The sequence below is a fragment of the Ischnura elegans genome, chromosome 3, assembly GCF_921293095.1.
Source record: "Ischnura elegans chromosome 3, ioIscEleg1.1, whole genome shotgun sequence".
In the NCBI taxonomy this organism is placed as follows: Eukaryota; Metazoa; Arthropoda; class Insecta; order Odonata; family Coenagrionidae; genus Ischnura; species Ischnura elegans.
The window spans coordinates 40,670,969-40,685,457 of NC_060248.1; the positions used below are offsets into that span (position 1 = coordinate 40,670,969).

At 38.1% G+C, this 14,489-nt stretch overlaps 1 long non-coding RNA gene across 1 annotated transcript in view; it reads right to left on the minus strand.

The window, feature by feature from the left end:
• The window catches only part of LOC124155686, a 171,800-nt gene that overhangs the window by 121,325 nt on the left and 35,986 nt on the right, over positions 1-14,489 (minus strand). The window contains exon 2 of the long non-coding RNA XR_006864219.1: positions 1,355-1,503. This is a non-coding gene — a long non-coding RNA (uncharacterized LOC124155686). The remainder of the gene's footprint in view (positions 1-1,354; positions 1,504-14,489) is intronic.

The window sequence follows — 14,489 nt, forward strand, 5'->3', positions numbered from 1 at the left end:
TCCCCGCAAAGTACTCGCTCCATCCAAACCTTCCCTCTCCTCCGTATATCATCTAAAAGTTGCCTCTCCTCACCCACCATGTCTAGCACTTCATCGTTTCTCTTCCTCTCTATCCATTTCACCTTCTTCATTCTTCTCCATACCCACATCTCAAATGCCTCCAGTCTTTTCTCATCCTCCTTCCTCAGTGTCCACGTTTCCACGCTGTAGAGAGCTACGCTCCAGATTAAAATTTTCACTAATCTTTTCTTTTAACTCTTACATAAAAATATTATGAGAAGCTCATTCCTGTTCATGAAAGTCTCCTTTGCTAATGCAATTCTCTTTCTAATGTCCTTATTACTGTATCAGTTTTCCTCTAGTGTGCAGCCTAAACAATTGAATTGCTCTACCTACTTTTTTACTAAGTTTTTCCCCACCTACTTTTATCTTGACTCTCACATTCCTTGCTTGCAATTCTTTACTAAATGGCATTACCTTAGACTTCTTGTGATTAATTCTCATCCCATACTCCTTGCACCGCTTGTCTAATGCATCCACTTGAGCATGCAGTACCCTCGCTGACCGGCTATTCAGCACCTGATCATCCGTGAACCTTACCGATTTAAACATCATTCCTCCCTCTTTCACTCCAGCTTCCATTTCATCCCACACTTCTCTTACCATATCCTAAGCATATACATTAAAAAGCAGTGGTGATAAAGGACAACCTTGCCTCACTCCCCGGCCAATGCTTGCCCACCCAGATTCTCCATCCTGTACCATCACTTGCACAGTCCGGGCCATATACAGATTACGAATCAGTCACCTATCCCTTCAATCTACACCTATTCTCTTGAGGATATCCATTTACTTTACCCAGTTCACCCTATCAAACGCTTTTTCAAAATCCACAATGCAGGCACACACGTCCTGGTCATATTCTAGGTTTCTCTCCACCAGGGACCCCTGGATTTCACTAATTGAATTTCTCAAAGAATGCGAAAGATTATAGAATATATCTGTATTTATTTGGTAGAAAATGCATGCCTGCCACCAACAACAATGTCTATGAGATGGGATTGAGTGGTGAGATAGTACAGAGTGAGTGGTGAGATAGTACATGTCCAACATATCGCTCTTGTAACTGAATTCTCACCATGCAAATAGTAATTTCGTATTGCATAGTATTACTCAGATGCATAAATTTTACAGAGGCATTAAAACAGTGAAATAGTTTCAGCTCATGGGATACACAAAAAAAACTTATTTACACGACATTGTAAAAAACAAAGAATTCCGAGCTGATACAGGAGATAAAGAGGTTTCAAATAAGTCCACATAGCTATTTCTGATTACAAGATTTTTCACTCACCTCATACAATCCAGCAATCCAACACAGCCCACAGGTGATGATCCATAGCATTCCTTATGTAATCCAAAATCTTCTATTATATTTTAAGCTTAATTTTTTGAAAGTCAGATATATGCTCCTTGTATCTAGCTATATTCTTTCCCATTCCTCTGCAATGAAAGTGTACACCAGATGTTATAGCATAAGACACGATATGGTAACAGAATAATTATATTAGCACAGATAGCAAATTTTTCATCATTTATTTGTAAATTAGCAGTATTGGTAGTGAAAACATCCTACACCTTAATGACTTGACATATTTTTTCTCATACCTTGATTATGTAAATGGTGCAGAGCATCAACTTGGTTCTTAAGTTCGAAATCATAGAGATCTTTGCACTTTAAATAATTTATCCATCCTGAATTAAGTTATTCCCAATCAAGCAAAATCATTTTCATAGAGACATACTTCGATACATTTTCAGGGATGAATACAATAAATAAGGAACAGATTTGACATCACATCAAAAACATCAATGAGCTCTTAGAAGTATGGTGTCAAAGCTATCATAATCCTAAGTTCATTTTAAAATAATAAACATATCAAAAAGTTTCTCGATTGAAGCTTTTGCGGCTCATGATGATTAAAAATAACTTACATTCGGGTGTATGCCGCGTGTCATAGTAGAGATTTCCCTGACGTTTCGCGACCGACTGCTGGTCACATTTTCAAGGGAATAATGTTGGGATTGGTTTTTGCTGCCTTTTTTTTTTATATATCTCAGGTGGGAGGGGTGGGCGGAGGGTGTGAGGAGGTCCAGTCCTAACTCCTCACTCCCTCCGCCCACCCCTCCCACCTAAAATATATAAAAAGGCAGCAAAAACTAATCCCCACATTATTCCCTTGAAAAAGTGACCAGCAGTCGGTCGCGAAACGTCAGGGAAATCTCCACTACGACACGTGGCATACACCCGAATGTGAGTTATTTTTAATCATATCAAAAAGTGTATTTTCTATGTTCACAGGCATCTCTTCTATTTCATTCATCCACGGAAGTAGATTTTTCCTTGTGTTAGGCAATAAATTTAAATGTATGTCAATTTGGATTTTGCCTTCACAGCTACAGAGTGTCTCTGAAAAGTTTTTTTTGCTTGTACACCTGGAATATAATTATAGCTCAGCCATCTCCACCAGCATATCCATTGGACTTCCATTTTGCTGATGAGCGCACAAAGCAATCAATCAAGTTAAACACAGAAAACAGAGTGAATGCCATAATTATTACAAGGATGTTGCAGTAAAAACTGCCTCTGAATGGGGTGAAAAAGGCCTGGATCCAGAGTGTGCTGAGATCATGGTACAGTTGCAGTAGAAAGTTTTGCAAAAGAATTCACAACAAAAATTTAACCTGAAGAAAAGAAGGGCAAGCAATTATATGCACTCAAGCCCATAGCATCTGCTCAAAACACTATGCAAATCATTAATCAAAACAGTAGGAAATCAGTTACAAATGGAAATCTCATAAAATCCATTCTCCATTAATTTCTCTGCCTCTCCATAGTCTTAGCCCTTCACTACGTCTCTTATCCACCCCCCAGCCTACTCAAGGAACTCCACACACAGTCCACTCTCTCTTTCACCATCTCCCACCATAACCATCTAATACCATCTTTCACCATCTCACTCCATGAAGAATGAAGATAGGTAGGTACCTTCCAGTTCACTGTGCCAACCCAAGCAAAGGAAATTACCTGGCACACACTGATTACTCAAAAATTAGGACAGATATGACCACAAACAAGATGATGAAGGAAGTAGTCACATTGGCAGTCAAGAGCTCAGAAATTTAAAGAGATGCCCCATGGATTTTTGACTTTTTTTCCTTTTTTTGCACGGGATGGAAGATGTGGTTTTTAAGCAGACTCAGAAAAGTATCTTTCATTGATGATTAACATGAGATGTTACTTTGCAGATGAGGATGGAGATAAAGAGAATTGCATGTTGAATAAAACCAAAGGTCATTTCGTTGAATTTTAGAGAGCACTTAGTAGAGTATACTTAGGTGAGTCTAAGATAAAGCAGATGTGGATTGGAGTGATATGTAGACATTTGTAGGTTCATACACTTCAAGCATCACAATGTTGCCCCATGGAAAATAGGGGTGGGCATTATTATGTCATATCACAATAAAAGACTGCATATAGTAGTTACTCTTCAAAACCTATTTCACAGAAATGGTCAAAAGTATGGTATTAACCCTTTTGCCCTGAATGTCTTGTGGAACCAATGAGCATTTTCATGCACAGGAGACCTAATGTAGGGTATAGCTCTCATGGATTTTTCAATGCAAAAGATCAGAGTCAGATGTCAGCTCTAGCCAATGCAAGGGAAGGGAAGTGACTACTGCGGTAGTAATTGTGGGATAAATTCAGGCCTGGCCTGAGAACAAGCTTAGCGAGAACTCCTTGGCAATTTAGCCCGACCCTCCCATTTATCCTCACTGCAGGAATCGACTGTGATGTGGTTATGCTGTCAATGGTTTTTGCAATGATATATTTTGTTGCATACTAATTTTTTTTACACTTTGAAATGAATTCTTCATTTTGTTCTGTGGATATTCAATTTTTAAACAAAATTTTAGCGCTACAAATGGACTTCTGGACTTAAAGTCTTAGTGCCTAGTTTTCACTAACTTCGTTGTTATGAATGTTAGAAATAGAGGGTCAAAACCAGTGGTAAGGTAAGGCAGGGGCGCAGCTAAGAATTAAGGCACAAGTGTTTTAGGCACAACTACATATAATACTTTGGGGTGTGGGGGTATTGCATACCCACCAGGGTAAGTGGGAGTTGGGATGGGGGGGAATGGGGGGGGGGGGGTCTGGATTTTTAAGATTAATGGTTCAAATAAGATTGGAGGAAGTGAGATGAATAAAGCCAAATATTGAACCAAGTGAGACTTGAAGAAGTTGGTTAGGCCAAGTAATGGCTTCTGACCATAGTTGATAGATCCTTTGGCAGGTTACATGGGGCAAATTATGCCATGGAAATAAATTTGGAGGACTAAAAAGAAGAGGATTTTTAAAATGCATACTACATACCATCTGGGCTGTGGGGTTGCCAGGAATTTTGCTTGGGGGGATACAATACCGGGGTAGAAAATTTAAAAAAAACAGGGTACTGAGTATAGGGTTTTAAACTAAGTTTAACACTTTTCATAATTGAAAAAACTTCATTTGTCAAAGAAATATTTGTAAATTCATGATTTTTCAAATTTTGTTTTCTTTTATGAAAGAAATAAATTGTGTTTTTTTATCTTAGAGGGGGGGTCCGGACCCCCTGGACCTACCCTCAGTATGCCACTGCATCAGGGGTTGGAATATGTATCATAAGGGTATGTTGTTGTTTTTTTGGGAGGAAGTTGACCTGATAGTGGGGATGTTCATCCTATCAGGGGCGTAGCTAAGAATTAAGGGGTTTTTAGGCACAAGTAATACTTAGGTGTGTGGGGGTATTGCATACTTCACTCGCTGCACCACTGCATCCTTTGGCGGTCCCCTAAATGCCTCTTTCAGAGTCCTATATCCTATGACAGAGATGTAGAGCAAATTTGAAGAACAATTATCTTCTCTTGGTTACATTTTCATCATGACCTCTTTGAGTGTAGGTGCTATTACAGATGAATTGAATGGAGTTGAATCCTTGAGTGAATCAGATTCCAGCTTTAGAAATGCCAGTAAATGGAGCATAAGAGAAAATTCAAGTAAAAATTTGAATGCAGAAGAAATAGCCACAAACAGGTGTAATACCTAAATTATAGATCAGTATCCAAATAATTTGAGTGAGGTTTTGACTTTTGAGGAGACTAGTAACTTCAATGAAGACATGTCATCTATTCATACTTATCCTGTCCGTTAATTGTGATAAGTTTTCTGTGCTAAAATATATGAGGAGAAATTGTAATAGTGAGGATTATCAAGATAATGCAGAATACCAGCAACTTTCAACAGAAAAAATTGATGAAGAGTGAATCGGTTCAACTTTCCACAAGGTGACGTAAATTTCATAAAATGGTGGCCTACCACAAGATATTCACTTGCATGGGAATATTTGTGTTTATTTAAATACTCTCCAATTGGAGCTGAGATAACTAGCATGGTCAAGATATTGACAATAAAACAGTCCACAATTGTATGACTTTTGGTGTACACTCTAAAATCTTTTAAAATATATACAAACATGTGATTCGATGATGAAAAAAATAAGGAGAGAAAAGCATTTAAGTGCTGTGTAATGTGAGATCTTGGAGGCATGAACAATTTGCAAGGAAGAAAATAATATAGAGAGTTAAGTATTGATTTAGTAAACATTAAATTAAAAGGCTGAAACTTCAAACAACAGTATACGGAGACCAGGCTAAAATACCTACATTTCAATTTTATTTTAGGTGCATGCAAAATACAAATGCATGGATAAAAAAAGTATATTTCAGACAATAAGAACAAATTAGTGGAGAAAATGGTATTTTCAATACAACATACAGCTATAGTAGAATGAAAATGGTGAGGAAAATAAAAGACTACATGATAGCTGGTTCTGGAAGAGATAAAACTGATGGATAAGATAAGAAATAGGTAGCTTTACCGAGGCTGTAACAAGTGGGTGGGCCAAGGGTTTCAAATCCCTGAAATAATTGGAAGATTTGTACCTGCTTTATTTTATCCACTTCAAACAGGGGTGGATCCAGGATTTTTTCTGGAGGGGGCGCAAGGGTCTCACAGATCATTTCATATTGGAGATCAAAAACAAAATGCAACAATTATTATTATTACAGTATTCTACCGATTAAGGTAGGTTTCCATGGGGTACTACAGAAGTGATCTGGGAGCCTCCCTTTCCTTCCAGCGCTACCTTCTTCAATTCACTGAAAGGCCTATTTCCTTTCAATCTCTCTAAAAATCCTATTCTTTTCCTTCCCCTCCCTCGTTTCCCTAACATTCTACCCTCTAACACCATTTTCAACATCCCCTCCCCGCTAAGTACTCCCTCCATCCATACCTTCTGTCTCCTCCATATCTCATCTAAAAGCTGCCTCTCCTCGCTAACCATATCCAGCACTTCGTTGTTCCCTTTCCTCTCCGTTCATTTCACCTTCTCCATTGTTCTCCATACCCACATCTAGAATGCCTCCAATATTTTCTTGTCTTCTTTCCTCTGTGTCCATGTTTCCACAGCGTAGAGCGCTACACTCCAGATCAAACTCTTCACTAACCTTTTCTTTATACTCTTACATAATGATCCTCTCAGCAGCTCCTTCCTGTTCATGAACGCCTCCATTGCTAATGCAATTCTCTTCCTAATGTCCTTACTACTGTATCCGTTTCCCTCTAATTTACTGCCTAAATAGTTGAACTGCTCAACCTGCTCAAGTTTTTCACCACCCACTTTTATTCTTCACCACCCACCCAAAACTACGCATCAATGCCCACTTTTAATTTAAGTCTCACATTCCTCTCTCGTGATGCTTTACAAAACTGCATAACCTTAGTTTTCTTATTCTATTAATCCTCATCCCATACTCCTCGCAATGCTCGTATGATGCATCCACTAGAGCCTGAAGCCCCCTCGCTGACTGGCTAATCAACGCCTGATCATCCGATTTCCAAGACTCATTTGGTTGTACTCTATGTTCTCAGATAGTTGGTAGGGTTTCCCACTTCCATTCCAACAGTGTTTTTCACGTGACACCATCACGTGGACTACCTTTCGTCTGGCTCCTACCCTTCGACCTATCTGGCATGGGTGGCCCTACCAGGAATAATTTAGAATTAATTCCACCAGTGCAGCTCTAGGGGTCATAGGAACGCGCAAGCCTTTCCACCGCGACAAGGTTGTAGTCCAAGGGAAAGGATGCAACAATTACTTTAGAAAATATTGCCTTTATTTTGATATGAAAGTTACTTAAATTAAATTAAATGATTGAGGCTCTGTAATATACAAAGTAAAACGAATGTAATTATAACCTAATTATAAATCTTGCCTATTTGTTGAGCGTCTGGGCACGTGAGGTACATGCCCACGTGCCTCCCCCCTGAAATCACCTATGACTTCAAATGAACTCCTAAAAAATATTCCCCCTCTCTTGAAGTACTCCACCTGCAAATTTATTTTAGCTGTATAGAAGAGTGGCAGAAACAAGGGCACTACTCCATGTCATGAGACTCGGCAACGACATATGAAACACATTAGAAGGAAATATTTCAGGTTCCGACCACAAGTGCTCCGAGATTGCGGAAAGGCAGAACTACTTCTTCTCTGTGGCACATTCATGTTCCCTTATACTGGTTTTGATAGATTGTTCATTCTGTCCTATGTAACATGTACCACAGGAGCATTGCAGTTGATACACTTCCTCATACAGTAAGCGCGAGACCTTGTCCTTTGGCCTAGGCACTTCGGCATTTATATACTTTGCCCCTTGGTCGCCTTAAGAAATTGAGTGGAATATTTTGCTAATATCTTAACTTGGTTCTTCAGAAGGATCCACAGCCATATAGGTACACTTGGTGATAATGAGGTAAGAACCTAATGTTGTTCAATTTCTTTCTAAAGTTCTTCTTCAAGTTCAACCTTGAGGGCAAGGATGAGTCCTCCATGCAAGCAAATTTTTGGATAAAGGAAAGTTTAAATAATCAATGCAATGCCATATCCTGTTTAGGTTTTGATACCTGCATGAAATTTACAGACATTAAGATGTCAATATTGAATTTATTTTTCACTTGTCCCTTTCTGTCTGTGGGATTAATTCAACAAGCTTTAAAAATAAACTAATCAGTGGAATAAATTATATTAAGCTTCAACCATATATTTATTACAATCCAATAGCAAAAAGGAGTGTGAATTTTCTCATTGGCAGATTTAATGGGGGCACAGGGACATATGCCCCCCATCTCAGATGCCTAAAAAAGAAAAGATTTTTAATATGGTTATCATTACTTTTGTTTTATTTTCCATATTACAAAGCCTCAATCATTCAATATAATATGAATAACTCTCATATCAAAATAAATATAATATTTTCTACAGTAATTGATGTATTTTTTTGAAGTCTCAAGTATGAGAAGATCTGTCTGACCCTTGTGCCCACCCGGAAAAAAGTCCTGGATCCACCCCTGGGTTTTCTTCAAGAGCCTCATGTGCTCAGAATAATGGGATGTGGCCATATGGCCATGGTGGGTGGAAATGGGTAAATTTTCTCTATGTATTCCACATATGTGTCTTGAAAATTAAATTATTGAAGTATGTAGTAGTTTTTACATTGTACCTGTTTGGAGAAACCATTACTTTACTTCGTGAAACCATACATTTTGAAGTGCAACAAATGTTCCATGATCCAAAAGTTCCAAAAAGTTCAAAAAAAAGTTCCAAAAGATCCCAATTGAAAAATCAGCTTCGGTTTTCTTAGATTATTTGGAGGAGAGAGCACCTTAAACCAGGCCATACTTTGGTATTTTTCTCAATACTTACGTAAAGATATATATACCATTCTTTAAGCATTAAAAGCAGGTGTTTTGCAGTATCTATCAATAATAAACTTTTATAGGCTCTCAAAGCAGGGGTGCAGCTGGGAATTAAGGCTAGGGGGGGTTTTAGGCGCAAAACACTGGGGTGTCTGAGGGTCAGGCACGCCGACTTACAAAAAATATTGGGGGGGCCCAAACCGGGGATCTTTTCCCGGGAAATTTTATAAGTAGTGAATTGTAAGTCTTTTATGCATTTTATAAGAGTCATATGATCAAAGTTAGAACCCTGATAACTCTAATCTCGATATCTGGACACTCCACGGAAAATCGACAAGCCTGACACTTTTTTCCTCACACCCATAACGAATTATTGGGGGGGCTCGGGCCCCCTCAAGCCCCATGGAGTCGGCGCCACTGCTGAGGGTGTGGACTACTCGCCAGGGTAAGCAGGAGATGCGAGGGCCCTCCCCTCGAAAAATTTTGAGATAAATGTCTTGATTGAAGCTTTAGCGGCTCATGGTGATAAAAAGAAAGAGAGAGAGAGAGACATGCGGGTGTATGCCGCGTGACGTAGTGGATTGCCCCGATGCTTCGCGACCTACTGCTGGTCACTTCTTCGAGGGAATGATGCTAGGATTTGGTTTTTGCTGCCTTTTTACTTCAGGTGTGAGGAGTAAGGACTGGAGGGGGAAGATAACGAAATGTTGCGGATGACTGGGTTCCATGTACTGCTGATTCTCAATCCAGTATCTCTGTTATAATTAATCTTGTTCTTCTTTATTTCTATGGCTTTGTGGATGAGTCGGTCTTTGAAATGTTCCGATTGAATTGAAGAATCAATAGAAGAAAAGTGTTCCAGCCTAGATGTGTCCCAATTAACCAGAATGAATAGAACTTTATTTTCTTGCAGATGATATTATTTTAAATTTCAAGATACAATTATCAAGAGCAGATCCACAAAAGGGTGCAGGGACCCCTGCCACACTCAACTAATATTTTTCATTGCATAGAGTACCACTAATTATCCAACTCCAATTAACTCCAAAAATAACGAATTTGTCCCCTCACCCTAAAAATCTCGCTCCTTTGAAAGTTCTTCGTCCGCCTCTGTTATTACCTGTTATTTTATAAGTCATAAAAATATAACTATACCAGGCTTATAACCACAAAAATCCCTGAAATGTGGTGAGACGTGACGTGAACGATGCGATCTCCAACAATCTCCAACGGCTTGTGCCAGCTTGTGAAGGCATGTGATCTTTCTAGGATGATATGGCACGATGGCACCACCCGCGAAAGAAAATAGTCCCAGACCGAATACAGTTTTATCGATGAGATACAATTTTATCGATGCATATGAATTTGCCAGTCTTCTTGCATATTTTTTCGTCATTAAAGGAAATAAAGAAACAAAACCTTATTAGTAACTTCCTAAGCGCGATTTTTGTATCTTGATGGTCCACCCTCGTATTCAGGTACGAAAACTTCCTGTGCCGTCTGGGTAGCCACCATTTAGCGATTAAAAATTCGCGACTCAATCATGCTCCACCCGGGACAACCGTAGTGGCTTCTCAAATGGACGCAAGATGTCTCACCACTCGCTTTAAGAGCTAGAGGTGATAGACTTAGTCTTCCGAGGCTCTCGCAGAGGGCGGGTACATCGCGAAAGAGACGGAATTCCTGAAGACGCTCAAGATTTTGATCCACCGGCTTGAGTTATCTTTCGAGAGAATGAGGATTTAGATGAAATTCATGACTTCCAGAAATAATTTTACATTGATGTAGAAAATAAAGTTAATTCAATCATGAGAATTATTTGTCGAAATGAATAAACAAATGAATATGTTTTCCAAAAGAATTAAATAAGTTCTATCGTTCACAACCATTAAAATTCACACTCATTCCTTCACCATAGTCTCAATAATGGATCTATGAGAGAATTTGACAACAAGCGATTAACAGAGAAGTTAGATGACCTGGATCAGTCCACATTAATTACATGATACATGAAATACAGTTTTACTTCCACTAAACTAACAAAATCTATAAAATGAAGAAGAGAATTATGTTTTTGTCAGTAGAAGCTATTCAAATTATGCGCAACTCTTTTCAAATCTATAATAAATTCATCTAAAAATAAAATCTATAGTATATTCAGTGCTCCAAAGTTACGTTAAGCATCAAAAATGCTCTGGCTCGTGGTGACTTATTAATCAAGAGATTAGCGCTACTATCAAATTAAAGGTTAGATGATATTCATCATCAAATAAAAACATTATAAAGCTGCATAAGTTACGGAATACATACAGTATAAACGTTTTCCACTTAATGCTAAAAGAACCAGACCGCAAAATTCTCAGGCACATCACGCAGTTGACTGTAATGAAGGACGGTTATTCCAAAGTGCTGGAAAGTCCTCAGAGCCCTAATTGGTACAGAACTTCCTCGCCAACCCCATGAAGTTCTACACGATTTCGCAATACAATGGAAGAAGACATAGCGTTCGCTTAATTTTAGGCGAAACAAAATCGTCATTTGCGTAATTCCCGCCGGCCACGGAGAGAATCGTCTTCCTCGAGAAGTGACGCAACTTCGTGAACACACGTTTCTTTTGTGTCAACAACATATCTACAGTCCGCCAATTTTGTGTGAAGATGTCAAGCGAATTGCGTATATTTTTTTAATATTCTTCTTTATTGTACCACATCCGTCTACCATGCGGCGGTGCAAAAAGATAATATCGAGAAAAAGCTGCTCGGCGGTCTTTGAAAGCCTTGCTTTTTTCTTAAGTGAGGATGCAGTAGTTTAAGATATTGCTCAACAGAGACTGGACAAAAGATATTATGTTAACCACCCAGGTCGTTATTAATATCTTTCCCTGTAACACTGGGATTAATTGCCGGCAGCAAGCATTATTAAGCGCTGCCCTTCTACAATTAATTTCTTTGGACGCTCACCCCCCGCCATTTCCGGGCACCGCGGCACCGCTCTGAAGCAAAATTAATACGCCATCTCGTTTTGAGTGCTATATCACGAGCTTAAATGATTAAACTTGTGAAAATAAAGTAAATGGACCACACACTATGAGCCTCCACCTTCACTGAAGCATGCGGAAACTAAAACAGATTCCTGAAATACACCTGTGCTAATGTAAAGCTGACGTAAAATATGAAATATTCTTTAAAATCCTGAGAGACAGTTAATGTACGCCATTTCACTCGAAAGGATGTGATTTGAAGCATCATCGATAAGAGATTGTGTGATCAATAATAGAGGAAAGCATAAAATTCTATGAAGACCGAATGTAGTTGAATTACAGCATATTAACAAACGTCAAATCATACCTTTAAATTAAAATAAGGGTACCTGTCCCTAATTTGACAAATATTACGAAAACTGCGATGGTAAAAATCTCTTTTGTCCTTTTATTGAAACAGCTACTTGAAATAAATGCTTTATAAAGCATACCCTTGGTTAGCTCGACCAAATTTAAAATATAAAATTGCTACGAAGAAATTTGCAGTAATTTACAAAACTATCGGAGAGGAAAGAGGAAGACCATTAACACAGGATACTAAAACAAGTACTTTGCAAAGCAAATCAATTTCATTGTAAAGATTAATTTTTTCATTTTTTATTTAAGAGGATAACTGTAAGCACTCCACAAAAGTATGAAAGCATGTCAGGCTTCAATTTGTGTAAATATTCTTTAGCTTGCACGAAGCAGGTGTGCATTGAGAATTGAATTACGCGCCGAAATCCAGGTCGGATAAATGTTTTTAAATTTGTTGTGTGGAAAATTACAACAATGCTACTACTATATGGATTGTGTAAAAGCACCCTTCGTCTCTTAATCGTTCATTTCAACGCAATAGGAGCTAAATTGACGACTCAAACAATTATTAAAATAAAAATTAGACCAAATATTTTTATTCATGAGTAACGAAGCACAATATATGTTACTACGTTGACCAATTTACATGAATCGCCGCGAGATAAACAAATTCTACAAACTTTAACCAAGTTCAAATAAAATGCCACGCGAGTAAAATAAACATTCAACTGGGATAGAAGATGCAAATACTACAGACAATTATCTTTTACCTGGGATGGAAACAATCAACCTATCACCTTGAGTTACCGTTAAGTTTCAAGGTAATAAAAAAATTCTAGAAAGTTATATTTTATTTTAAGCATGGCCGCGAAAGATATTCAGTGGCGTCAGATTCGGTAACTGTGAAATGAATATGGCAAATTTAATGTCAATTTTATAGCTCTGACCGCACATTGTTTTTAATTCATCATGCCAAAAATTCAAACATCTCTTCACCCACCCGCCCACCTTAGTAGCGGCGCGCGATGGCTTTACGTGACGACGCATGCCTACCAACGAAACGCTGATTGGCGTCTCGGCTGGTGGGTTTCACTACCCTTGGGTCTGCGAAAAATTTTCATTCGTAAGATGCTATATTTTACAATATCTCTCACAAAAAAGGAAAATTTCATATGTTTTTTAACTCATCTACTACACAATTAAGATTGTAAGACGAGGATTCATGTGCATGAGGAGTTCATGAGCATGAGGAGTTCATAAAATAAGGATGCTTTCGCTGTATTTGCTCCTGACGCTGTCGCACGGCGACGAACCTGGTCAATATTAAAATTACTTATGAGAAATCCGCAAGGATTTTTCATTCAACATGAAGCTATATCACGATGTCACGCCTCAAACTATCGAGTTCATGAAAAGATAAACGGTGCGTTGAGCTCATACATCTGTAAAAATCCTCCAAAAAATAAGATCTTTATTATTTGATACTAATTAAATTAAATTATTTATTTATTTATTCATTAACTGAAAATTACAACTAACCTAAGAAGGATGACAATGAGTTGTTTATTTCATATCCGATTAAATAACTGAAGTGTAAGTAACGTGAAAATTTTAATATATTAGAAAGGTAAATGCAAAAACAAGATAAACAATAAGTAAACCGAGAGAGGCCGGATATGCCAACAACAGTCGAGGCCAATGATTCGCGTTGAGAAACGTATTGCAATTAAACGGAATCATATCTCAATATTTGTGAAAGAACGCTGTAGATGCGGGATGCAAATATAGCGGAGAGAAACCTCGGACCAAATACGCTAAATCTGCATTTACTCGTTGCTTGAAGAGGAGTAGTGTGCAAAGTGATATCCGAGGAATTTTGTTTGCTAGGACGAAGCTAGACGGGAAATTTCGAGAGAAGAAATATTGACACGTTAGGAAAAAATTTCTCCTTTCATTAGCGAAACTATATTTACTTATTTGGAAATGTCCTGAAATTGTTGAGATCTTACAACATATTTTGAAACCCCTTCAATAACGTCAACCAAAATTTTAATTTAATAAGACATAAATTTCACATTATTATGTTGATTATATGTATGTAATTAAAACATGGGTCTCAAGTCTAATGATTTCAAGTGGTAGAGGGAAGCTTTACATTAATTTCTATTCTCATAAAATGTCTTTCCCGGTCGGGGGATGCATTTCGAGACGCACTGATAACATGTTCTGGAATGCGTTCATGATGTACAAAAAAGAATTGTTCCATTCGACTACTCCATTTTTTCAGATGAGAAGATG